The following is a 27,000-nucleotide window of genomic DNA, read 5'->3' on the forward strand; positions in this document are numbered from 1 at the left end:
ACCCCTACTCTGTCCTGTAGACCATTCTCTAGTTATTTTAAACACAACATACAAATGTTATCAGGAATTAAAAATGCATAAAGACATCCTACCCTGACTCCCTTTAAAATTTTTTTTAATGTTTATTTATTTATTTATTCATTTAGAGAGAAAAAACATGAGCAAGGGAGGGGCAGAGAGAGAGGGAGACACAGAATCCGAAGCAGGCTCCAGGCTCTGAGCTGTCAGCACAGAGCCTGACACGGGGCTCGAACTCACGAACCATGAGACCATGACCTGAGCAGAAGTTAGATGCTTAACTGACTGAGCCACCCAGGTGCTCTTATTTGACTCCTTTTTAAATGAACATCTGAGAATATTTAGATTCTGTCCACAGGGCCTCAGCCCTCTGTCCGGAGGTGGAAACTTCAGTTCCATGAGTGGTCTCATCTGCGTGAGGGGTTACCTGCGGAGGGTGTGAGGTCTTTCTTTCCCAGCTGATCGCCTTTCCCACTCCTCATCCCTTCCACGTATTTCCAAGGACAGTGCTGGAGACAAAATTAACTCACAACTTCCTTAGAGTTCCCTTCTATTAGGACAATGGCTGTCGGCCCTCCCTATCCCTTGGTCACCTGAGAAACTTCTAAGCACACGGATGCCCAGAGGTTGCCTGCAGTGATGCTGGTTTAGTTGTTCTGGAATGAGTCCTTGGCATGCAAACCACACTAGTTGCCAGGTCATTTTAACGTGCAGCCAGGCTTGAGAGCCACCACAGTAGCCTGTACCCTGCCAATGTCTTTCCGGAGGCATATCCTATTAGTCCTACACTGGGAGACAGTACTCTCTTTAAATAAATCTGATTTCCAGGCTGAACTGGAAAGATTCCCCAACAAAAGCAAGGGCCTTCCATGCATGATGCTTTTTCCTTCATGCAGACATGGCTTCACTTCAAAAGGGCGCAGTGACCTCTGGCGTACTTTCCTTGGAAACTAAAGACATACACGCATTTTGCGTATTTCTTGCCATTTATAACATTATCATTAGGACTTAACTCTTAGTTGCTGTTCAGTAGAAACAAGATTGGTTCATCCTTTGCCCCTTGTGGGTCTATATGTTCGTTGAGTCTAGAGAGGATTTCCTAACGCTGAACAACGGTGAGGCTACCTTGAGAGGGGCTAAGGATGGTCTGCGGATGGAGGGTGTGTTCTCGCACGCATGCATACACCATCCGTCCAGCACGTCGGCACTGGGCAGCTACCTGCACTGGGCAAGGCGTGGTCCAGTCCTCATGGGCCCTGGGTTAGCGGGGCCGAACTCTGCAGTGACTCTAGCCTGCCTCAGGGAAACCACTATGGGGGAAGCATGATTATGACATGGTTTCTACAGTGCCACAGAGCCTTCCTTATCTTCGTCCTGGGTTGGTTCCACTCACGGAAATAAACCTGAGCCCCCCTCCTCCACGTTGGAGTCCCCGCTTCAAACACACACAGCTCCAGGAAGCCGCACCACTGGCGTGAGACTGTATCCGTCACTGCAGGCAGTGTATGGATTCCACAGGACACAGGTCCTGACGTCTGTCCTCTCTAGCCCCAAACAGGGCAGGGCAGGGCGCGGCCTCATTACCAGCTTAGTGCACACAGGACGGAAGGGATGTCCTCCAGGAGGCCATCGGAGCCGGTTAGGGCAGGGGCTGCTGAGTCGGGAGGTGCTGGCCTCTGTCTTGTTCATTTGTACCATCTCAAGGTAACAGGCTAACTGCTCTCTCACCCTAAAATCTTTGAAGATTTTGCATGTGGGGAATATTGGCCAGGAGTGGGGAGTAATCAACCCAAGTTGTTCCTACGGTCAAAGACACCAACTGGGTCAGTAAAGTTGCAGTAATGAAGACAGTGTTTTACATCAGTCCTAGTAGATGGCGCTTTTACTTGTAACCTGTTCCTTCTCTGAGAAAAGTTCCAAGTCATTGGCCAAGGCTCCATGTGACAGAGGCCATAGACCGCCGACGGTCTTGGTTGATTCTATGTGGGTCTATAGAACTCAGGAGAGCTCGGTGTGAGCATCCTGATGCTGTGACAATTCCCTCCAAGACACTAAAGAAGGCCATTCGAGTTCTTCCCTTTACGGCATAGCATTGACATAGAAAAACTCCACAACGGTGTTTGCAAGTCCCCAAAACATGTCTCCAGGCTTGGAATACTTGTCACCTTTTCTCTTTCCCGGTAGCTCCATTTAATATTTCTGTTCCTCGTGCTAATGCTTTGTGCGCTTTGTTTATAAGCCAGAGAATCCAAATGAAATAAGGAGAAGGGGATGATGTTCCTCAGGGAGACCAGCAGCTGCTCCCACAGAGCCAGATTTGTGCTGATTCCCTTCAACGCTCGAGCCAGAAAGCATTCACCACCACTGAAATGAGAAAGAACTTAAAATTCATAAACTGTTGTTGAAAATACTTGCATCTAAGCTCATCCCGTGGCTCTTAGAAGACTTCCCCGAGTCACTACTCACTACTGCAGTTGTAGGTAAGATGATACCTTTGGTCAGGGCTGTTGGCCAATCTCTTCCTCCAACTGGGTTGTTCTCCAATGGATGGGTTGCCATGTTGGAAAGCACTTTGAGGCCAAAGTGGCTTGTAAACATCATTTATCTTAATGGTTGCAGGGCCCATAGCCATTGTGTGAGCTGCCAGGAAATACCACCCTCTGCTTCCCTGTGTCCACAAAGTCTGCTCTGGACCGGAGACTAGACCTCTCAAACCCAGGCGGAAGGCCAGCTGGGCCTGAATGGAAGCTTTTTATCTTGAGCTCTGAACTTGTGCTCTGAGGTTCTGCTTTAACCCAGATTCTCATATGTTGGGGAATCAATCATTTGAAAAGAACATTTGTCAGAATCAGTGTGATTCCTAGAGAAAGGAGACTCAGCACCTCCAACCGCCCCCTCCCCCTCCCAGCAGGTGCTTGCACTTATTTTCCAGGAAATCTGGTCTGAAAGAAGAATCGCTTTGATCCTTATCCCGAAAATGTTGTGTCGGTTTCCCTGGGGGGAATCCCTCACTCCTCGGTTGCCCTCGAACTTTCAAATACCTCAGGCCGAGGGTTTTGAAAATCTGCCGGTCTAGGTGGGTTTGTGGGTATGAATTTTACGCAGAGTCAAAAACTTCATGGGACGTGTGTATGCAAAAGTGTAACTTTATTACCTTTTCCATAACGCAATTTGAGTCTATCATAGGCTCACATTTTCCTAATAACAGAAAATTAATGGAGTCACTTATAAGTGGGTTCTAGCCAATAATGTATGTGTTGGTTAATTCAGGTTTAAAACCAGTCAAGGTTCCTGGCACCCCCTTGGGTTTTTCTTTCTTCCTCACCTCAGGGTTAATTTTTCTCCCCTGGGAACTCTGGAACATTCCCCCCAGGGATTCCAGTGGCTTCTTGCGCTCGATCTGTGTTTGCCCTCTGTGCCTTCCCACTTCAGGTGTAGTTCAGCCTGCCATGGCTCTCAGTGTCCCTGTGCCCCACTGCATGTGGCTCCTGCCAGGTTGCCCTGTGCCTTCCACATGCTAACTTTAAGCTCCATGGGCTCAGTCGGCATCCCCAGACAATCTGAGACCTTCTATGGGTGATGGAAAGCCTTGTCTCTTCCCTTGAGTCTTTCCCGGTGTTCCTACCTGGAGGTTGCCCAGGCTGGAGGTGGCTTCTGGAGATGGAAATGGAGGTATTTGCATGAGCCCCCAAGAACACAAGGCTCTGAGCTGACATCAGGCTGCACGGATATGTCCCTAAGTCTCTGTTATGTCACTTTCTTCAGAGGTGTCAGACCACCTGGGACCAGGATCAGGGGTTACCTGGGCCTAAGGAAGGGAGTGGTGCATTGTAAGAAAACAAAGGCGTGGGGGTACCTTGGACCTGGGGGTGGGTAGCTGCTCACGGGCACTGGCTGGAAGGGAGGCACATGGGTTGAACACCATGGAACTGGTCTGCGAGGCTGCCTTCAAGTTGGGCCTGAGCGTCGAGTCCATAACAAGTGCAGACGCAGGACCAGGGGAGGCCGTCCCTGATGGTGTGGGAAAAAGATCGAACCTCCAAAGCCCTGCTCTGTGAAGGAGCCCTTTGCTCCCAGAACGCGGGTCAGCAGGCATGTTCTTGGCCCAGGCCAGTCCCCACCATTTTCCTCAATGTCATGGTCAAAATACATAAACCAACTTTTTAAATGTATTCCTGGAATTTGGAGACTGGCTTTCAGAAACAGGGAAAATGTGTATAAGAGGCAGGAGGGAGAACAATGTCTGTTTGAGAAAAGTGATTTTGAGCATCATAGCTCCGCATCTCTGTGTGCACAGACCCACTGCTGGAACTTGGCTGGGGACCGGGGATCTCTTAGCCTGCAGCCTGGCTGCCTGGAGTCCCACCGCGCAGACGTCCCGCTGGCCACGCCAGTGATGGCAGAATCTCCCCACGCCTGGGGTGCCCACACCGGAGCCCTGGCCCCTGATGTCCAACGGTGGTGAGTTTCAGACTGCACCAGCTGGATGCTAATTGCGTATCAGAATTCCTATTGTTAAAGCATTATTTAAAATGCATATTTTAATAAAATTATGCAAATGATGTTGGTTGATTGGGATTTGTATTGAATCAGCAATATTTCTAGCAGCATTTCACTGAGGGACTTACAGGAATCTACGGCCTGGTAAAATGCTTTGTATGATCATCCCAAAGGAAGGAGACCTCCCCCTCTCCTTTCCTGGTCTCACAACGAAACATCTGAATTTCTATGGGTCCTCGAGGGCTTGGGGATGTTGACAAACTCCATTCTGATGATTTAAGTGTGGATTTTCTAACAACGATGGTCTTTATTTAATCCCTGTGCAATCACAACAATGTGTTCCTCTAAAGAAAAAGAAAAGTTTTAAAAAGAACAAGGGCCGGAAATTATTTTATTACTGTTTGCCTCAGTCCACAATGATCTAAACAATCATTCTAACTAGAAACATTTAAGAATATGTTTAAGTATAAAAACGATGAAACACTCAAAACAATTATGGCAAATGAGCAGAAAAGAAGCTCTTTAAATCACAGGAAGCGTCAGAGATATTAAAAGAAGAGACGTTCGGCGGATCAGGAGCGAAGTTGCCACGCACGCCTACAGAGCAGAGACTGTCGTGGAAACCCATTTCCGCCGCAGCAGGTACAACTTCTGGTTCTAGAAGTTATTCAGTGTTTGTTGAGTGAATACGTGGCAGATCCTGAGGAAGCAAAGAGCTTGGGAGAATTGGGTCAGGGCATCAGCAGCCAAAGGGAGCAGAGAGCGTCCCAGACGCTGCCGTCTGCCTCCAGGATATAGGGCTCAGTTTGGGAAGCTCTCAGGGGCCGGCTGTGTCCTGAAGTCTTGGTGTCATCATTGAACAGAGCGCTGCCCATGCGAACACCTTCCTTCTGCCTCCCTCCATTTGTCTCTCTGGACCAATTCTATCTTCTGGCCTTATTAGCTCCTGCTAAATGTCAGGGTGTTTTTCAGGAGAAGCAGAATGGCCCCTTGTGCCCTGGCTGTATTCTCCAAGTGGCCCCAAGGGACAGGAGTCCCTGGCACTTGTCTCTGAGACCAGGAGGCACGCCGGCCTCAGACGGTGCACTCACAACACAGATGCATCCCCTAGGTCGGTGTGGGGCAAGTTCTCACCTCTCCCCTCCCAGTTTACCCATCCCCCGAGATGAACCGGTAGTGGAGTCTTTGGCAAAATTAACAGGCAATTCAAGTCTGCAAATGCAGACTTCACACCAGATTCGCAGCTCATGCCGTCTGCTGACCTCTGAGCTCTTCGCTATGGAGAGGAAGCCCTATCAAGCTAACAGGAAGTGGGTCAGGGTCTTCCAAATTGTTGGCCCAAAGTCATGATTCAGGACATAAAATTGTTCTTAATGTCCAGCCCCAGAAGATCAACTGAATCCAAGATTATATAAATTCTAGTAAGAAATAAGACTAAGGTGAAGAATGTCATCTCTGTCTCACTATCACTCACACATACACACACGCACGCACGCACCTCTAAAAGACGCTCTGGTACAAGGATAACGGGCTCCCAATGATGCCCACACCCTAACGCACAGAACCTGTGAGCATGTTAACCTACCTGGCAATAGGGACCTTGCAGATTGCAGGTGGGATTCAGTTAAAGACCTTGAGGTGGGACACCGCCCTGGATCATCCAGGTGGGTCCAGGGTCACACGAGCATCCTTATAGGAGGGAGACAGAGGAAGAGGTCAAAGTGAGGCAGTGTGGGAAGGGTTCGATACATGTTGGCTTTGAAGATGGGGGACGGGCCTCGAGCCAGAGAGCGTGTGGGCACCTCCAGGAACTGGAAAAGCAAGGAAACCTCATTTCAGATACCCATTTCAGACTTTTGGCCGCCAGAACTGTAAGAGAACACATTTGTGTTGTTGAAGCCACTATATTTGTGGTCATTTCTTTCAGCAGCCACAGGAAATGAGCATGTGCCCTGAGAAAGGTAGCCAAAGGGCAGTGAGACTTTCTTTTCCTCCTCAACTGGGCTCTTGTAAATTCAGAATAGCCCTTGGGTAAAAGCCCAGATTTGTTTCCTTTGGAAGAATAAGCTCCAGAGACAAAAGTGCAAGAGAAGTGACAGAGGGTAACAAGGCTTGGGGCTAGAGGGCAGGGCACAGGAAGCCTACCTCAAGGACACCTGCATTCTCCCCCAGGGCACCCTGAGGACAGTTGAGTACCTGGCTTTGTCATTCTAACTAAGAGGTTTAACTGATCTTATTAACCAACAGGGCGTAAACCAGATTCCTTCTGTGGGACATTTGTAATTTTATGGCGAAGACTTTAAGACCAGACTGTCTTCAAGGCTCAACAGAATAAAGCTATCACAGGGGCGCCTGGGTGGCTTAGCTGGTTGAGTGTCCCACTCTTGATTTCAGCTCAGGTCGTGATCCCAGGGTCATGATCTCCAGCGAGCCCTCGGTGAGCGTGGAGTCTGTTTAAGATTCTCTTTCTCTCTCCCTCTGCCCCCCTCCCTGACTTGGTCTCTCTAAAATAATAATTAAAAAGAAGGATAAAGCTATCATAATGGAGTGGCAGGCAGATAGGCTCACATTTCTGAAAAAGAGTCTCTGAGACTCTAAATGACACACAGCCCTGCTGGTCTCCGCTGTTAGCACTGACCCTCTTGGAGTAAGGAATGACCCATCTAAGGCATAGTTTTATCTTAACCATATCTTCTGAACCAAACATGAGAACACCTGGTTCAACAATGGCCGGGGACATTTTACTCAGGCTGCCCTATGCAATCTGTAACTCACAGTTACTTTGAATGAACTTGAGGCTGATAAAAAAAATTTTCTTAAATGCTCCCCACTGTGTATTCTCTGCTTGCTTTCAGGGGCACACTGCATGCGACCCTAGGCTCCGATGTCCAGGGCACTGGGCTCAGACTCCGTGGCTATGGCTGCGGCCAAGGTCGGGAATCTCCTGTTTCCTGTCGGGAAGCCTCAGTTTCCTGGTGTAGACAATGCAGGTGATAACAGCACTGGCACATGTAAGTGTGTGAATCAGGGAAGTTAGTAAATGCCACGCCTCGGCACAGTGCTGGCTGCTGGACACACAAGGACCCAGTGCCTTTCCAGACAGTTCTCTCCCACCGAGTGCCCAGTGAGTATGAGATGCTGGTCTCCAGGCTGACTACCTTCTGTCCAGGACACTCCTGTCCTCTACAACAGCTCCTGGCAAGTTCACCTGTCCTGGGAGAGCCCTATTTTCTGTTAACCTGGCCATAAACTGGGGGCGTTAGGTTTTCATGTGGTGCGGGTGGTAAGAACGGGGTAAACCTCAGAGGGAGCCCTAGGTCCTCAGACAGACCCAAGGGGACACTCTGAGGCTGGTGGAACCACCTGGAGGTCTTGTGACCCTCTCTATCGACCGACTCATTCACCTTTGTCTCTGGAAGCTGTCCTTAAGGAAACAAATCTGGGCTTTTACCCAAGGGCTATTCTGAACATCGAGAGCCCTGTTGAGGAGAAAAAAAAATTCAGCGACTCTTCATGCTGTGAAAATCCTTCAGAGTTACTTTTCCCTGAGGTTTCCATAGCGACCCCTCTAGAGAAAATGAGCCCCTGGCCGTGGGCCGGGGTGGGCGAAACACACAGCAGGATCGGGGGACAGAGAGGCAGGTTAACCGCCAGGACCCTTCTGTTTTGTACGGAGATCAGAGGAGGGGAAACAAGGCTCGAGTGGCAGTGGCTGCCAGCTGTGACACCCCAGCCTTCCGGGAGCTGTCCCCATGGTGCAGGCGTCAGGAATGACGGTCCAGGGGCACGCTGGCCCCCCGGGAAGCCCCCTGGGGCAGCGGCCGTGTTTCTCCCACTCGAGCACGGGCCAGAGGACGGTTGAGCCTGAGGACCGCAGGCCTCATTCGAGGGTCCCGAGGCTGTGTCCACTTACTGTCAAAGCAGTGGTGTTTATAGAAGAGAATCACCAAAGTGAGGGCCGGGGCAACAATTTCCAATCCCTAGGAGGCCAGATGTGGGCAGCAGGCTCCGGAGGTGGGTGCCGGTGCGTCCCAGGGGGCACCCGGGATCCGAGGGCGGATTGTGTATCCAGGGGTCAGCGAGGGAGCAGCCAAGTCCTTAGAAGACACGGCGGCCCGCGGCGGTGCCCTCGGGGAAGGTACCTGCTTCTGGGGAAATGAAGCCCTGGGCGAGGGGCAGACGGCAGGTGCCGCAGGGGAGTGCCAGAGACGCTGGGGCTGGATGTGGGGCTGGAGACCTTCCAGCTAAGAGCTGCTGGGGGGCTGCCTTCGCCCGCAGCAGGTGCAGCGCAGCGGCTCCGGGACTGACCTGGCCTCTGCACATGGCCTGCGGTGGGGTCGCGGGAGCTCCTCTTCTCCCTCTGCGCCCCCACCCTCACGGCACAGCAGTCGCCCGGCCGGTGTAGACGGTGTGGACGCCCTCCCAGTCGTGGCCAGCAGCGCTCACCCTGCAGCGGGCCTGGAAGCCGGTCCCAGGGGAATCTATTCTGGAGAAGGTCTGTGCCCCCGTGGCCCTCCAGCCAGGGCCAGACCGCCTCATGATGGTTAACACAGCGTCTCTCCTCTTGGGAGGATTGGGTGCTCCCGTTTTGAATGACACTCGTGGGTTCCCGAGCCCACACTTTCAGGGCACCCCGATCTGACTCCCTAGCAAGTACCCCCAGCGACGCTCATGCCGACGTGAAGCCTCTGCCTTGGCCACGATTCCTGCTCCGGAGGAGTGGGGGGGCGGTGGGGGGGCGGTTCGCTGGCCTGCCAGGAAGGGCTCACCTGGCCTGACACTTGGAGGAGGCTCAGAATACATTCGCTGAATCGGAATCAAAGTTTGCTTGTCGACACAGGGCTCCCTGCCACCTGCTCCTCCAGATCAGGGCTCTGTCAGCCGGGTGTCAATCAGCCCGAGGTGGCAGCCTCGGGCGAGTGATTCAGGACAAATGCGGTGAGCTCCCACGCAGCACAGAATCCCTCTCAGAGGCCGAGAGAAGAAACTGAATAATTTACCTCCAATTTTGTCACCTTCTGTTCTGTGTTACCGAAGGGGACGATTCCTGGGAACACGGCACGTTGCAGACTTCCTTTTCGATGCGCTCAGAGGTCCAGAGTCACCGGTGTGAAGGCACATTAACGGAGGCAACCCCTTCTGCTGTCTTCTCTTGCCCTGCCACCTGGGGGACCGTCACAGGTGACTTGAGATGCAGGGCAAGCCTGAGGCTTGGGGGCGTCTGAGGTCACAGGACATGACGTGGCCAAAGAGAGGGCTCAGGCCCCGCACAAGGAGGGCAGTGGGAGTCATAGTCTAGTGGGGGAGAGACTCAGGAGGGGGGCCTGGGAGGCCGAGTCTCTCAGGACACCTCCACCTGGGAATGAGCTGGTGCACCTGTGACCAGGACCAGACCAGGCCTCCAAGAAAGCCCTGCTTCCAAAGAGTTGATGCCTGCTTCTCCCCCACCCCCCATGCACTGTCCCTGAGGGGCCACACCGCTGACTTCCTCACCACCTCCCTTGGTCTCTGAACCTCGTCTCGCTAATCAGAGTTCTGGAAGCTAGGCCTAGACTGTGTATATTAGAACACGGTCAGGTGTCCTTCCTCCAAACCCAGAGGGTTGTGGACAAGCCTGGCTTCTCGGCTTCATGGCATGGGTCCAGTGGTGGGTGCAGACTGACTTCTCCAGACTGCCCTGACTCACTCCTCAGGGTCGATGGCGGGTCCTCTCTGACCTGTTCTGCCGCCCGCAGAGGAGTGGCTGTCCTTACAGCTCAGACACACCCCTACCTACATGGAATGGCCATCACACTGTGACTCGTTTTTTGTTTTTTGTTTTTTTCTTTCAGAGAGATAGAGAGAGAGGGTGGGGGAGAGGTGCAGAGAGAGAGAGGGGGAGAGAAAGAGAAAGAGAATCTTAAGCAGGCTTCACGCTCAGCACACAGCCCGACACAGGGCTTGATCCCATGACCCTGGGATCAAGAGCCAGACGCTCAACTGACTGAGCCACCCAGGCGCCCCACACGGTGACTTTTGAAGCTCTTTCTCTGTATACCACAAGACCCATAAGGGTGCACGCTGAATTATGACACTATGCCTGGCATATTGGAACCAATGAATTAACAAAACCAAGCGTGTACATATGTTTACTTGCTGGACCCAGAGTCAGTGTCAATGCTGTAGGCTGGCCGGCTCTTCTCTGACAACGGGCTTTAATTCTACCAGCTTCCTCTGCCCAGTGCTCTAGGCTTGCCCCCCACCCCCACCCCCCCATGCAGAAGGAGACCATCACTCTTGAATTCTGGCCCTGGGCCCTCATCTTCCAGGAATAAAGGAAAATAACGTGTCCCTCATGAGCCCCTGGCAGGTGCAAAGCACTGGCCTGGAGTCTAAAAGTTCTAAAACGTGGGTGATTATATCCATTCCCCAACGCAATGCGACTGGAAATATGGGAACTGGCCAGGTGTAAAACATGTGTCAGATTTACTGGAAAGGTGGCAGGTATACACACGGCATTTCAAAGACGGCTTTGTGGATTTAGGTAAATGGCTAGAAGCCTGGTATTTGTTCTCTAAGAACTGTTTTCTTCTCGTTTGTAGCATGCATCAGAGTAGGACTTTTATTTTTATTTATGTGATTATCTGATGATGTTTATATTCCCTGCTAGTCTGTATGATCCTCTAGGGCATGACTATCTGCTTTTATTCAACCCGTATAACTGCTGCCCGTAAGAGGCAGGCACAGCATAGATGTTAGTTTATTTATTGAAAGAATGTCTATTATAAAAATCTTTATCAGCAGAACTATCTTATTCACCATACACGTCTACACTGGTAGTCTCCAGATTCACATTTGTTGTCTAATCGTAGGACAGTGATAAGAAGTGTCGTTCTATACGCAAGGCTGTTTGAAAATTGTTTTTAGAATTCCTTTCTCTAAAAAGAAGTTGGGATGGTTGCATTTTTCTTTCAGGGTATGAGACAGTTTATTTCCCAAGGAAAGCCTATGAATCATCAAAATAATTTTTAAAGTTTGCTTTCCCCTAATCAAGTCTCTTTAAAAATATTTCTGTTTTTTTCCAGTCTATTGATGCCATATTATTGTAAAACTTAGGAAAAGAGAAACACAGGAGAGTTTAAAAAAGGAAACACAAAGACAGATTACCTCTGATTCTCTCACTTGGACATTGTGGTGTTTTTTCAACGTAGGAACTCTTCCACATGGTTAAACCTTCTTCCTACCACTGTTTCTAACAGAAGGTTATATCCCATCATATATACACACTTGTATATATATACATATATATACACATGTATACATATACGTATACACACACACATATATATATATATACATGTGTATATGTATATATATGTGTGTAGAGATAGATAGATAGATAGATAGATAGATAGATAGATAGATACACACACACATACCAGCACTTACTTAATAATAGTCAAGTGCAGGGACATCTAAGTTACTTCCCAGTTTTTCTATGTTATTTGATGTTGAAATAGTTACCTGTTTGTATAAAGCCTGGTGAGGACCTTGGATTGTGTCTCCGTGATGGTTGCCTGGTAACACAACACAGGGAGGGGTCTCTTACTTTGTCCTTCCTTCCTTTTCTTCTTTGCTTCTGAAGTCTATTCTTAACATATAAACTAACAAATATTCCCCCATAATTTCTGCGGTGAACGTTTCAATGGAAGTTAACTGTGCATGCGGTGAAACGTGCCACCTTTGTATTCAGCGCCTGGTGAATTTGTTCAAATGAACACGTGGGTAGCCACCGCTCCATCAGAATATACGACATTACTGTCACCACAAAAGCCTGCCTTGTGCCCCCGCTGACTGACCGCCCCTCAGACGTGCCCTCCTCCTACTTCCACCACGAATGTGCACCGCCTGCTTTGAACTTCACATGGCGGACTCATGCACATCATTTCCTGAATCTGGCATTTCTCACGGAAGCCCACGTCTGTCTGATTTACCTGCACCGTTGTATGTAACGTTTTGCTATTTTCTATTACGCTGCAGCAGGTTTGGCAAACGATGGCCCAGGGGCCAAATCTGGCCCATCACCTGCTTCTGGATGGCCCACCAACTAAGAATGTTTTTCTATTATTAAGTGATTCTTTTAGTAGCTATGTTATTCTTGGTTTTGCTTACTGGCTTGCCAAACCTAAAATTTGGTCATTTATGTTAGAAGGCTGTTCACCCTGCACTATACTATCCCATACTGCGCATATGAACGTCTCTACTGACGACAATTCTTCAGATGTTCCCAGCTTTTTATCATAATAAATAGTACTGACTTCAGCATCCTTATAAGTACCTATTGTTACAAACAGGTGTGTATGTTGGTTAGGACCCCAGACCATTGTGCCATTTTCAGCTTCAGTAGATACTTCCAGTTTTCAAAGTGGTTGTACCAATTTATGCCCTCGCTTTAATACACCATGGGTAATGTGAATAATAATCACATTAATTAGTATTGCTAGCTTGTTCCTGATTTTGGCATTTCACCACCAAATATGATTTTGATATATAGTTTTTTTAAAAAAGGTACTTTTTTAAAAATCAGGTTTAGGAAGTTCCCCTCTTTCCAGTTTACCGAAATGTTCATTACAAGTGGGTGGGGATGCTTTTAGGACAATTTCTTTTCTTTAATGTTTATTTATTTACTTTGGGGGGGCGGAGAGAGAGAGAGAGAGAGAGAGAGAGAGAGAGAGTGAGTGAGCAGAGGAGGGGCAGAGATACAGGGAGACAGAGAATCCCAAGCTGGCTCCATGCTGCCAGCACAGAGCCTGACGTGGAGTCGATCTCGCCAACGGTAAGATCATGACCTGAGCTGAAGTCAAATGCTTAACCGACTGAGCCACCCAGGTGCCCCTTGAATACTTTCTTGATATCTGTTGAGATGATGATGTAGTTTCCCTCTCCCCCAATTTTGGCTGCTGGTAATTGATTTTTGAATGGGAAACCAAACTTTCTATTCCTGAAATAAATCCTGGATTTTATTAATGATTTGTTTAGAATGTTCATGAGACTAACTCATCTGTGATTTTCTTTTGTTGCAACGTCCTTGTCAAGTTTTGTATGAAGTCTGTGCCAGCCCATAATGAATTATCAAGAACTTTTTATGAGTGATGTGATCTCTTCCTTAAATATTTGGGAGAATAAACCAGTGAATACGTTTGGTTCTAGAGTTTTCTTTTACAGATGGTTTTAAATTATAGATTGTATTTGTTTAATATATTAAGGATTATTCAGATTTTCTATTTCTTCTTGTGTCAATTTTAGTTAAGTTGTGGTCTCTAAGGATTTTTTTCATATACATTTTCAAATTTATCATCCAGAAGTTGTTCAAACAATCTTGCCATATTTATTAGTGTCTGTAGGCACTCTGATAATGTCCCTCTTTTCAATTCTGGATTATTCTGGTTTTTTTCTTGAACTGCTTGGGTAATGATATATCCCTTTTATTAATCTTTTCAATTCATCAAATTTGACTTCATCAGGATTTTCTCTAACTTGATATTGACTCCTATTTTCACTTTTTCTTTTTTTATCTTATGTTAAATTGGTGTTTTTTCTAGCTTCTGTATATAGAAACTTAAATTCTTAATTTTCAGACTTTCTTATTTTTTTTAAAGTTTATCTATTTATTTTGAGAGAGAGAGAGAGAGAGAGAGAGAACAGGTGGGGAAGGAACAGAGAGTGGGGGGGACGGAGGATCCAAAGTAGGCTCTGTGCTGCCAGAAGCAAGCCCTATGTGGGGCTTGAACTCACGAACTGTGAGATTATGACCTGAGCCAAAGTAGGGAATTTAACTGACTGAGCCACCAAGGTGTCTCTGACCTTCTCCTTTTCTAAGACATATATCTAACATTAATAATTATCCTCTATGCATTTGCATTTGCAATTGGATTCAATTGCATTTCAGATTTGGTGTGCATATTTTCATCATGATTCAGGTCAAAATATTTTACAGTTTCTATTGTGATATCTTTGTGAGCAAACCACTTATTGAATTTATTTGTAATTGTTTTTTCACCAAATATTTGGTCATTTTCTATTGATCTCCTTGTTATTGGTTTGCAGCTGACTCTTCATCAACATCGGGATGTCCCACACCCTTACTGCAGTCTTCTGGCCCCTCCTCTCTTGGTGGCATCCAGATTCACGAGGGGGATGGAGACCCTGGGGACCGGCACCATTGGCTAACCCTCCTTTTGCCATCTCCATAAACAATAAGCAGTCTAAATGTACAGGTGGGTGGTTGTATTTTCACCAAACAGATTAGTCAGGCTCCAGTGTGTCTGTATCTGTGTGTGTGTATGTGTGTGTGTGTGTGTGTACATACATGCATATAGTGTATCATATCCATATAGGCATATCACAAATATGTCTTTGTGTGTGCTTGGCACAGTATAGCAGGGTCTGCAAACCATAGTGGACCCTGAATTTCCACCTCTTTTTCCCAGAGCTGTGGGACCGTCAGAAACTCTGCCTGGCTTGTTAGCCTCTGAACTGTTGCTTTCTGACTGGCTTCCAGGTGGATCAGCTCCTGCTTCCAGAAGGAATTGGTAAACATCTTGGAGGAAACTTGCAGGCAGAGTCCTCCAGTCTCAGTCTCTGTGGTCCCCTGCCCTGCAGAGTCCGTGGCTGGCAAAGGCTGGAGGGAGCAGCAGAGGCCGGTGCTGGGCTCCCTGCGGTGCGCATCCAGCAGTCTTTGTGTTTTGAGTTCTGGTGTCTTCCCTTGCTGTCAAAGCCTTTTCTGTCCTCTCCTCCCTCCCTCCCTCCCTTCCTTCCTCCTTCCTTCTGTTTAAAAACTTCTATGCAGCATTTCCAGTTGCTTCCAGTGACACGGTTAGTCTGCTCGGAGCGTCCTGCTAGGGCTCAAAGGGATGTGCGCGCCTCACGGTTTCTACCGCTGGGTCGTGGTTTTCTGCCTTTACTTTGAACTCCGCCTGGGCCGTCTTTGGTGAAAATGAGGATGTGCTGCATGTTGTTCCCTACAATTGGTCTTCTGTTCCAGACACCCTCTTCTGTACAGATTAGCAGTTACTCTTATCAAATAAAATAGTTTATGTATACTGGGGTTTATACCTAAGTTATTTCTATTTTACGTTATTCTCCTCATGCCAGTACCAACCCTTGTAATCATTGTGTTTTTTACAACATGTAATCTAATCGTATCTGTTCATTCATCAGGTATTTATCGAGGGCCAGGCATTCTGCTAGGTGCTTTTCATGGATTCTATTTTCAGTCTTCACATCAGGCTGATATTGTCTTTTTTTTTTTTTTTTTTAAATTACAAAACGGAAGCAGAGAAAGGTTTGCTAAGGTCCCCTGGCTGGTAAGTCACGGAACTGGCATCCACCCATACTTGTGGCTGACTCCATGGGTGAGGTCCATGCAGGAGACGGGATCTGAGGCCAGGGATCCAACCGGAGGTGCAGAGAGTGGGCATTTGGGCTGTCGACTCGGTTCTCAGACTTAGATGCGCCCTGTGATGACGCAGCGCGCTCCCCGCAAGGAGCAGTCTCGAGCGCCCTTCCAGAGGCCAGGTTCAGGAGATCACAGCAGGGGATTCCTACTCAGGCCGGGCGGGAGGACGCTCCTCTCAGCAACCCCGCTTCTCATGTCTGTTCAGCCGGGAGGTGGCACTCTGGAAGTAGGTGAGAGCCTCTGGAGACCGGTCGGAAGGCAGGTTAACAGCGTGTATTCCAAACAAAACACCACACTCGGGGGCTTCAGTGATGGAAATGTACTGCTGCTCCCCGTCCTGGAGGCTGACAGTCCCGGATCTAGGTGTGGGCAGGTCTGGTTTCTTCTGGAGTCTCTGTGCTTGGCTTGCAGACGACCGCCTTCCCGATGGGTCCTCAGCGGCCTTTGCCACCCCAGCGTCTGTGTCCGAAGCATCTCTTCTTGTAAGGCCAGCAGTCGGACCCGATGGGGGCCCACCCTGACGGCCTCATTTCAACGTAACCCCCCTTTTAAAGACCTCATCTCCAAACACACGCCCATTCTGAGGTACTGGGGACTAGGGCTTCCACATATGAATCGGGCAGGGGCTACACAATCAGCCAACAGAAAAGGGCCAGAAAAGGGCCAGGCTGAGGCACAAAATGGCCAGGCAGCAACTTGCCGTTCACAGTCTCTTACTGGCCCCAAAGATGTGCTGGGTGTGGTGGTGCCCAGAGCGACGGGGCCCCCAGCGTGGTTGGAGGGCTGATTCGGGTCACCTGGAAAAATCCGAGATGGGGCACGTCTGGCAGCAGCCAGCCTGGCGGAGCGGGCACGGCAGGTCCGGGTTCTTCCCGCTTCAGCCTGCGTGGCGAGGACCGTCCGTGGAGACTCGGCGGTGAGTCTGCCCTTCGTTAACCGATCGGCAGCTGACCCCTCTGTCCTTCTCTCTGTCAACACGGGACGGGGCCCCACCTGGATGCCCACAGACGGCGGCCCACACTCCAGTTGTCCAGACACTTCCCCTTCCTCCAGCAAAAGCGCCTGCTTCACAAGCTCCCCTGAGTTTGTTCTCAAATCACTTTATGCAACGGGGCATCTTATCACGATTATGTAATCTGACTAAATACCGTGTGAGCCAATGAAACGACAACGCAGAGAGAGGGTTGTTCCTATGAAAACTAAGGTAAATGTTTTGGAGAGCGAGTCACCCAAGAGAAAGTGCTGTCAAACCAGGCAAGGAAGCAAAAGCTGTCAAAGATTGGGGGACGTGCATTAGAAAGAAGGACGTGCCCTCTGGTTGATTTGCAAGTGATTTTAAGTTATCGACCCTGCCAGAAGGAGGCCGGATTGCACAGCATCATCCAGCCATTACGCTGTTGGTTAGAGGCTTATGGAAGACGAGCACTAAACACAGTCAAAGGGACTTAAAGAAAAGGCTTTGGTCTTAATGTCGAAATATTGGCTAGAAAAACACGCGTTCGCATGTTGCAAGTTAAAATAAATATTTTTAGATTGTGTGATGTTTAATGAGCTCTCATTTTAACTGACATTTCTAATTAACCTACATGCAACTGTTCGGACTGGAGTCAGCTAAGAGGGCGAGCGCCGGGTGGGAGGGGAACCATATAAGGTGATGGACAACGAGCCCTGAGCCCAGCTGGTCAAGGCGAGTTCCTTCAACACCTTCCTGAAAAGGACGGGGCTTCCTGGGGGCTGAGTCCCTGGGGCAGGTTCTTGCCTCCTTAGTAAGTAAGAGCATCATCCACGATTGATTTTCTTCCTAGTAGTGGGTTCAAGGGGGCTTTGTGAACATTCTGCTTATAACCAAACTCACGTGCGAAGTAAGCCAAAAGCTTAAAACCAAATAAAAGCTGAAACCTAAGTAGGAGAAGAGGAGAAAAAGGCCAACACTGGATGGAATTAAGTGACCAATGGTGTGGCATGCACTGTGAGTTTTCGGAGGGGAGGCTGGATTTTCTTTCCCCAGGAAATTTTGTTTTTGTGCACTTTCTTCTTAGAAACAAAGAAGCAGATGCCAGTCTGAGTTTCCTATGGGGCCCATGGGGAGCACATGGGGGCACACAGCCTCCACCTTCCCTGTGCTACGTAAAGTCACCCAATGGCTGCTGCCCAGCCCTCCATGACTGGTTCCATGTCACTTGGCCGGACGCTGGAATTCTCTCTGAAAGGGAGCTGGTTAGCCTTCCTGTTTCCATGGAACCGAGCTGAGCGTTCAGGGTTCTGGCTTCACAGGAGAATAAGAAGGCGTCGCTCTTCAAACCTCGATCTGTCACCTGCAGACAGCTGGGACTCTCCGCTCCTGGAAACGCTTCCTCCCGTGCCCTCCCAGCCTCTTCTTCAGAGAGACCCCCGGCCTGCAGCCTTAACTCTGCAGATGAAAACACACATCCCTGAACAGCACTGATAGATGCGGGTACGTTAGAAAAAATCATAACGTTCTTTGCAATATTTCACCCTTAAGCTTTACCAGAATAAATCCGAAAACACACGCACACGCACACACCCAATCTCTCATAACAATATTGCAGAAAACCCAAAGTGTTTCATTTCATGGTTAATTTATTTCGTAATTATAGATCTGTTGGTAAACAGTACAATAATATTTTTTTCATTTTGCTTACTTATGCCATTTATGCTCTAAATATTTCCACTATGGTGTGATAGTTGTTTGTGAAAGAAGCTTCTAACTACATTAATTCAAATAAAATTATCTGCACTTCACATGTACGCACAGACACTGTTTATGCATAATCTGAACTCCTAGGAAGGCTCTCTATTTTTTTTTAGGAGGGAAGACAATGCGTATAATCCATTTTTTATTTTAAATTAAAAATACTAGTTAAAAAGCAATATTAGATCTGCAATGCCCAATTTAAAAAAATTACATTAGCACAAATATTTTCATTTCCAATCCTGGGATTTATAAGCCTGCATATTTTACAAGATAAATAGCACAAGATAAATAGCTATCAGATTTTTCTCACTGCGGTTTACTTTTTTTTTTAATATTTTTTTATAATCATGGGCTTGATTCCGAGATAATTAAACGGAGAAAAGAACACACACACACAGAGGAAGAAGAAAGAAGGGTGCCCACAACCCCATGTTATCAAGCCTCGTCTCTGGGACGTAGGACAGTGGCCGTGACTGTATGCGTGTGTGTGCATTTTTCTTACAAGAGGGGTGTGCACACGATTTTTCGGCCTGTTTTATTTCACCAGTGCTACGTGCTGAAACTGTTCTGCAATAAATATTGTTCTTTTATTCTTACAGGGTGCCTAGCCACCCATCCACCTGATGGGTGGACACCTTGTTTTCAACTCTGCATACAGCAGATGCCTTCTTTTCCGAGCTGAAGTCAGTACAAGCATATGCTGTCCTGCATTTCTGCCTTTTGATAGTTTTTATACTGGTCGTGTTAACGGACAGGGTACATTCTCTCATTATGATGGATGTAGGTATTAACCCTAAAAATGCCAGCTATTTATAATTTTTACCTTTAAAGACAATGCTGCAGTGAATAATTTTGTGTCAATATACCTTTTTGTTCTTTGAATTATTTATTGTGTGTAATTTTTGAGAAGTGGAATTTCTGCCTCAAGGTTCTGATCATCTTGAGGGTTGGTGGTTTGGGGAGCTCTTTCCTTTCCAAAAGGGCTTATTCTATGTTTGCCACGAAGGAGTAAACTCATTTCACTGCAGCCTTCCTAGTGTCGGGGAGTGACCATTTTATTTTATTTTTTTCATATAAGCTGTTTTCATGCAGTTGACTCTAAATTCAGGTCTTCAGAATTCAAATGACTTCCACACAGACGTTGGGATTAAACGCTTTCCCTGTGCCGTGAGCTACATGGCCCCACTCAGGGTTCAGGGTTCTCAAATGTGAAATGAAGGCTCACCTGGCTGTTTTTCCATAGTCTGAAGTTCTATCGGCAAAATGTTATTTTAAAACTTTTTCTAGTCTGAGGACAGGGACTTGCTCTGAGGCTAACGGGAAAAAGGTAGTGTAGGTTGTGCTGGGCTGGCTCTTCAGGCCAAGACCAGGTGAGCAGGTTTCTCTTCTGGTGGATGGTACCCTGTGGGCCTGGGGGCTCCAGACGACAGCGCAGGGCAGCTCAGGGGGTCTGAGGAAGGCAGCTCAGGTCTGGACTCTGGGAGTCTGGAAGCCTGGGGATGAGGAGGTCAGGGGGCGTGGTGGGGGTGGGGGAGGACAGACTCTAACAGTTTAGAATGTGCTGCCTCCCAATCACGGCAGTAAACAAAGTCGCCTCTAGAAGCGGTAAAGCCACAAGGGGAGGTTTTACTTGTTTTGTTACAATGTAAACATCCTGACTTTTCATCCCAAAACAAAGGTGAACTCTGGCTCCTGTCATGTGTCCTGTGGTCTCCCTGCATCTAGGATATGGATTGCTAACTGTCCATCTTTTTTGGTTTTTATTTTTTGGGTTTTTATTGCAAGGGAGAGGTGGCACACGAGAAAACAATTTTTCATGAAGAGTTATGTGCCACTCACAATGTGTATTAGAAAAAGTGTTTCACCGGGAGCCTGAGTGGCTCAGTTGGTTAAGAGTCTGACTTCGGCTCAGGTCATGATCTCGTGGTTCTTGGGTTCGAGCCCTGCGTCTGGCTCTGAGCTGCTCTGTGCAGCTCAGAGCCTGGAGCCTGCTTCGTGGATTATGTCTCCCTCTCCCTCTGCCCCTCCCCTGCTTGTACTCTGTCTCTGTCACTCTCTCAAAAATAAACAAAAACATTAAAAAAACCTTTTTTTAAATGTTTTACCTATTACTACCAAATTCACCATTTTATGTCTATCATTTATCGAGACAAGGGTATTTTTAAAAACATCTTTAAAGAGTAAATATCCTTAAAAGAGCCAATGTAAGGTTGACTTAAGGAAAATGCTTCCGTAGCTGAGAATTTGTGGGGCATGCTGGCGTGGGGAGAACATGAGGGCAGGCATGCCCTTGGGGAGACTTTGCTGACCGAGCCCTGATGCGTCCTGGAGGGCGCTGCCCACGTGTGTGCTGTGGTAGCCTGCGGTCGGCGATCACCGGTCAGGTTCGGGAAGGGAAGCTGACCAATGTGTAGGTCGTCATAAGCAGACCCACCCTGGAAAGCCGGGTGAAATGCTGAGTCATCCTGGGCCTTGGAGTCTTTGACTCTGAACCAAGGGGACCAAGCATCCACTTGTACCTTGTCTGTACCTCTCTGATGTTCTCCTTCCGTGCTGTCTGCCGCTCCCACCAAGGCCAGCCCGCCCTGCAACGCTGCATGCCTTCAGCTGCCTTGGCTCCCTCCCGGACTCACGTTTCCCGTCTGCCCTCCCTGCCGCCCATCTGTGCATCTCCTCGCCACCGAGCCCCCCTGCCCCCACCCCTGCCCTCCCTACCTGAAGAGTAGCTTGAAGCTGGTCCAGCAGCAGAGATGCAGGCAGTGAGAAGCCCCCCACGCTGCACACTCCTCTCTGCCCCCGCTGCGCTCCCACCGGGGACCAGCCCCCTTCCTGCTGGTGGAACAGGACCCTGCTCCCGTCCCCCCCCCCTCCCACACACCTGTCCCTCTCCAGCAGGACTGGTGTGAGGTTGTGAGAATGCAGAGGGAGCCGTGGGGGAGCTGTTTAGGTCAAGGGGGCTGCATTCCTCTTAAGCCTACACAGGGTGCGCCCGGGGGAAGCCAAGGTCCCGAAGGATTCTCCTGCCCCCAAATGCTCAGAGCCTTGGCTCAGAGCCCCCTTGGTGGTTCCAAGCCTCAGTCCCCTTGTTAGCACCCACCCTTCATGTTCTCCCCTCTGTCCCCCAGTGACACCTACCATTCTCACTCCTCTCTGTGCATTAGGCACAATCTCCCCCTTTTTCTCTGATTTAGTTACTCGGGCTCCCCAACTCCCCGCCCCTCACTCCTGGAGGAATATTGCCTCCATTTGGTATTCATTCATACCTTCTTTGTGACATGTTGATGTTCTTGTTATGTTTACTTGTCTTCCTCCCCCCCCCCCCGACACACACACAAAACAAACAACTTTGTATATTTGCTGAAGTTAAAGACTGTGTCATAAATGTCTGTGATTTCCTGTGCCTGCTCTGGAGCCTGGCACCTGTAACAAACCAAGTGTCTTTGTGTGAAAGATTTAACAACTGCAGTCACCACGATGGCAAGAAGGATGTGGTGCTGGGATGAGGTGGCCACCGTTCGTATTTTCCTGGGAAGCACTCTCACTTAATCTCCACGTGACTCTAAGAGGTGGGCTCCACTCCGAATTTGTAATCCGGATGACCTTCCAGAAAATCATGGATGCAAATTCAGGCTTTGCTGAAATTTCTCTTTGTGCCCTTGGGCGAAATGCCCGATCTTCTTGGTTGGCAAGATAAGCGAGACGCCACAAAGTTGTCTGACCAGCAGGAGCCATGCCAGCGAGCATACGTATTCCCCAGCTCTTCAACTGCTGCAGTTTGGGTGTCTCCTTCCTCTGAGGACGGAGCCCAGGGCCACTGCACCCCAGGTGCCCTCCCCTCCCCCCCCCCAAGTCACCTGCCCTCCCATCCAGGCCCCTCTTTGGGGCTGGTACAAGTCAGAGGGAACAGTGCCATCTACTGGGACTCTGGCTGAAGTTTGCCCTTTCACTTGGGAACTTTCTGGAAAACCCATTTAGGGGACAGGGGAAGGATGTGTCATAGGGCAGGGACAGGGCCCCCTCCCACAGGAGCCATCATGAACTTCCCTACCTCAGAGAACTAATTCTCAACCACCAGTCCAAGAACGGGATGGAAGGCACTTGCCACCTGCTTGCCCCTCCCCCACTACCGGAAACCTCTTTATAAAGAAAGAGGACGGGAGAGTCTTTCAGGCGCCAGTTTACATGAAAGTAGGAGGTTGCCTCTCTCGCCTTGTAACAAACTATATTCTTTATGAGCTGTTCATTTGTTACATGTTTTATTAATGGCTGTGCACTTTGAGTTTATACGAGCAAATGAACTGGCGCATTGAGTCGTGTATCCAGTCCTTCCCATTAAAATATCAAATGGCCTTTCACCAACTTTCGTCTCTCTCGCCTTGTCCCAGCAAAACGGTAAAAAAAAAAAAAAAAAAAAAAAAAAAAAGAGTATGCCGTAATTACTGACTTGGGAGCTTCTCAATAAGCAATTGGACTTCGACTCTTCATATAACGAGTCATCGTTAGGGACAGAGACTGGACCTCTGACCCGGCCACGGCTTCGGGTCACCCTGTCACATCCAGGAGAAAAGAAAGACAAGCTAGCACTCTCAATTTCATGCAGAGACCAGGCGACCTGAGCCCGGAGAACATGCTGATTGCAGGACGAGGAGCGGAACGGGCGGTGTCTGTGCTGAGAAGGGACGGGCACCTGACAGCCGTGTCCCCACCCGCAGGGACGCAAGGGAGCCGCCAGAGGAATCAGGTCACTTCTGTTCCGCCCGAGCCTCCTGTGGACAGAAACCGGGTCTGCCCTGGTCATTGTGGTAAAACCAGCTGGGTCTGGTTCCACAAATAGAGGAAAACACCAAACTTGCCTTTTTAGTAAGCAGCCATCCTTTCCGGGCTGTAGGGTGTGGTTATCTGTCAGGTTTTGGCCGGTATCTTTCCAAGGCCTGGAAGCCCTTTCTTCTGTGAAGTCCTCGTATCCACATTGATGGCGACTCAAAGAAGCGTCTGCGTTTGGTGCGAATCTGTCCCGTGAGGCTGGTCTCTTCCTCCTGGTTCGCCTTCCTTTCCTCTGTGTCGGGACTGGGCTGGGACCACAGGCGTGGGATGGCCTGACTTCTCACGTCACACTTCCTACATCCGGAAGGGTCCTGCTACAGAAAGAGCTTACCGCACCCTGACTTGTCCCACCGATATTACGAGATGATGAATTTCTGTCCTGACGCTGTCCCTTCGATTAAATCGCTGCATTTTACCGAGCTTGACTTTAAAACCCTTGGGGCGCCTGGGTGGCTCAGTCGGTTAAGCGCCCGACTTGGCTCAGGTCGTGATCTCACAGTTCATAGGTTCGTGCCCCACGTCCAGCTCTGTGCTGACAGTTCAGGGCTTGGAACCTGCTTCGGTTTCTGTGTCTCCCCTCTCTCTGCTCCTCCCCCACTCATGCTCTGTCTCTCTCTCAAAAATAAATAGACATTAAAAAAAAAGTTAAAAAAAAAATAAAACCCTTGATTCGGGTCATGGTGATGACCATCGGTTATTGGACACCTACCTTACGCTAAGCACTGTGTTCAGCATCGTCTTTCTAAAGCTCTCAGCAACCCTACAAAATCAATATTTTAGTTAAGGCAGCTAACTGGATGTTGCATTGTTCCGCCTGAGTTGTTGAATCCAACTTTCCTTTGGTCAAATCACTGACACAGCATCACACGGGGGCTAAGAGCAGGGGCTTCAGTTAACAGCAGACTCAGTTTGGGTTTTGGCTCCAGTCCAATCTTGAGCCTTGACTTTCTCCTCTGTGTATTGGGCACATGAATATCTAATGCTCAGAGTTAGTGAGGGATGGAAACAACTTTATGTATGGAGTCCTGGGAGACTCTGTGCTCAGTAGATGGTAACGTTCATGATAATGTCATTCCCATTTTACGGATTAAAAAAAAAATGTCTTTGGCTCAGAAAGGGAAGGCAGCCTCTTTAGCATCACGTAACAAAATTAGAAGGAGGGCCGGGATTTGGGCCAGGGCTGGTCTGACTCTGACTTCTCGCACATTGGAGGCCCCTGTGCCACCTCCTATGATGCCACATGGCTCTTTGCCACGACCCAAGGTGCATCCCCGAGGGCTGGCTCATCATCTCTGTCTCACCTGCTTTCATGGCTTCAACCGCCCTCCATATACCGACGATTCTCAGATTTGTACTAGACTATTCATCTGTTGACAAGGCTCAAGTGTCTCAAACTTAGTGTTCCCGCGTCAAGCATAAAGCCAGCTCCCCCAGTCCTCCCCTCGCCCATGGTCCCACCATTCCTGCTCACTTATGCTGAAGCCAGAAATCTGGAAATCATCTTGGATGTGAATAGTGCCAGGCACTGAGTGAGTGCTCAGGAGGAATTAACTGTGAACAAGGAGGAGGACGCAATGGCGATGATGATTTTACGGTCCTGCCATTGCCCTTGGGCTGTCTCCGGGACGGGCCCTTTCCCTACACCTTGTCCACATGCCGCTCCTGCCCAGCCCCCAACATCCTAACATTTTGTGAATGGATGCAAGGGCTTCTGCACCGGCTTTCATGCATTTATCGCCATTTCTAGAAATCCTTTCTGCATATTTTGAGCACAATCATTGTTCTGAAATACATATCTGATCACATAACTCCTTTCACTCAGACTCTTCCTGGGCCCCACCGACATCCCGACAGAACCCACAGTCTTTCTCCGGTCCCAGGGCCCGTGTCCTCGTCTGCATTTCCAAATGCATATCCTGGTGGAGTCTCCGGGCTATCTTCCCTCGTGTATTTTGGTTCCTCCCAAAGTCTTCACTTCCTTACACATCAAGCCATTTGCCCGGAACACTTCCCGTTGACTCCCAGCATTGCCCTCGAAGCCTCAGATGAGGCACCAAACTGCAGACGCTGGAACACAGACGACAGGCTCTGTCTTGCACCTGTTATCAAAACAGAAGGCACCCAGGTAAACGGTGAGCCATAAAATCCTGAGACAAACTCCACACTCCTGTGTGAAGGAGGAGCCTGGGAGCATTTTCAGGCTGAAGACTTTCAAGCTTTCCGCAGGCTGAATGAAAAATGTTCCAAGTGGTTTCGCAGGAGGACTTTGGAGGGACACTAACGTAATGGCTGAGAGCAGGTATGAGGGTCTCAGCTGCAGTTCAACTGCCCTCGGGTGCATCCTGTTTGTAAATGAGCACATTTCTTTAAACATCTGCAGGCCACCTCTGGGTGAGAAACAGCTTTTACTCTCCTCTCTTTTCTCATCTTTCACACTTTCTTCAATTCATGACTTGTTGTTTAGATAGCTCTTTGGAGAAAAATCATTCTTGGTGGATTTTGAACATGGGTTTGGACCGCCAACTGAATTTTAGCAGAATCTAATAAGTATCGGCGCTCATTGAGATTCTTTTGAGGGTGTTTCACGAGAGCTGGAAAAGGCAGAGGTCAGCGTAAAGTCAGTATGTTTTTAAAAAAATTTTTTTAAATGTTTATTTTTGAGAGAGAGAGGGGGAGACAGAAGATCTGAAGCGGGCTCTGTGCTGACAGCAGAGAGACCCATGAGGGGCTTGAACCCACGCACGGTGAGATCGTGATCTGAGCCAAAGTCGAACGCTTAACTGACTGAGCCCCCCAGGTGCCCCAAGTCATTGTGTTTATTACACTTGGCGACAGCATCCTGAGCATATTTCTGGCGTTGAACTGGGGGAGGTAACTCGGCTTTGAGCAGGCGGGCACTGTCCCTGAGCACGAAGCTGTCAATGAGAAGGAGAATCCATACTGCTCAGGTGTATGGAAAAGCCATCAGGAGGGTTCAGGGCCCTGGAGAGCTCAGGGCAAGGGGTTCTAAGTGCCCCAGAGAAGACCTTCCTCCCCCAGGAGGTGAGATTATGCTAGGATCCCAAGGATGAGCGGGAACGAAGGTTGTCACGAAAGGAACGCATTCATGGCTTTACTGGAGGAACTGGAAAAAGTGTCCAGTGTGCCCAGACAGACAGGTAGACAGGCAGGCCTGTGTGCCTGGGCGAGGACTTTAAACTTTGGAAATTGTTAAGGGGAGTTCATCGGAGGATCGCTTCCTGGGATTGACATGGTTGAGGTTGGAGGGAGGCAGGGCTGCCTGGGTGGCGGCCTCGCAGCACCAGGGAAGGAGGTGGAAAAGAAGGAACATTCAAAAGGGTAAAAGTCACATGTGTGATGGGACGAGACCACAGAGGGGCACTCAAAGCCTTAGAGGAGGCGTGTCCACAGAGAGGAACCAGCAGAAGAGTGGACTGTGGTGCCTCCACTGAAGTTTCGATGCCTTTACTGGGGAATTCACTTCCATGGAAACTGAAAATTCTGA

Source organism: Panthera pardus, unplaced genomic scaffold (genome assembly GCF_024362965.1).
Source record: "Panthera pardus isolate Hobbes unplaced genomic scaffold, ASM2436296v1 HiC_scaffold_25, whole genome shotgun sequence".
NCBI classification, from domain to species: Eukaryota; Metazoa; Chordata; class Mammalia; order Carnivora; family Felidae; genus Panthera; species Panthera pardus.